The 679-nt window shown below is 43.9% G+C and overlaps 1 non-coding gene across 1 annotated transcript; it reads right to left on the bottom strand.

The window, feature by feature from the left end:
* Positions 1-220: 220 nt before the first annotated feature.
* Positions 221-350, bottom strand: LOC115062872. The gene has a single exon (XR_003842784.1). It is a non-coding gene; the product is annotated as a small nucleolar RNA SNORA17 (small nucleolar RNA).
* Positions 351-679: the final 329 nt, after the last annotated feature.

Raw genomic sequence — 679 nt, 5'->3', positions numbered from 1 at the left:
CATCTCAGGGTAGCTTCCTGTCTGGGCACTATGGCTGGTGGTTGTCTTGGGCTGGTTCCTTGCCTCATCCCATTGGCCCTTGTGAGAGTCATCTGTCATGGGCCCACAGTCCCAAGTGGGGTTCTTCTAGTCTCTAGCATACTTCCTGCCCTGGGAGCCAGTCTTGGCCTGCCTGATGCCAGACTAGTGATCATCTCAGGCTCCTTTTTTATTTTCAGGGAATGTTAAGCTACTAACCATTCTGCTGTTCATAGGTCAGAAGACACTGTAGAAATAGCCTCTCTCCTCTCTGCCACTTAGTGACACACATGTGACACGGCAGCCAGGCCTGCAAAGCCTCTGGGAGCAGTAAGACGAAGCATCTTTATAAACAACTTGGCTAATATCTCTGATTCCTTTTTCTTGTTGACCTCACCTTCAAATATTCTACTTTTAGTATTAAGTTATGAAAGATTTGGAGAAAATGAGCCCTTCAATAAGTAGCTTGTATAATTCATAAAATTATTTGAATTGAAACAACAGACGGCAGGGAATATTTGCATTGCTAGGCACTTGATACTCCTCATTTCCTCCGTTAATCAGCTAAGACCTCCTGCTAATTCTACTCTCTTCCCAATTTTTCTGCTCCTTTGCATTCTTCCCTCATCTTTTCACCCTGTTGTATTGATTTCTTATCAGT

Source organism: Mus pahari, chromosome 21 (assembly GCF_900095145.1).
Source record: "Mus pahari chromosome 21, PAHARI_EIJ_v1.1, whole genome shotgun sequence".
Classification (NCBI taxonomy): Eukaryota; Metazoa; Chordata; class Mammalia; order Rodentia; family Muridae; genus Mus; species Mus pahari.
This window is presented reverse-complemented; position numbering and strand designations above follow the sequence as displayed.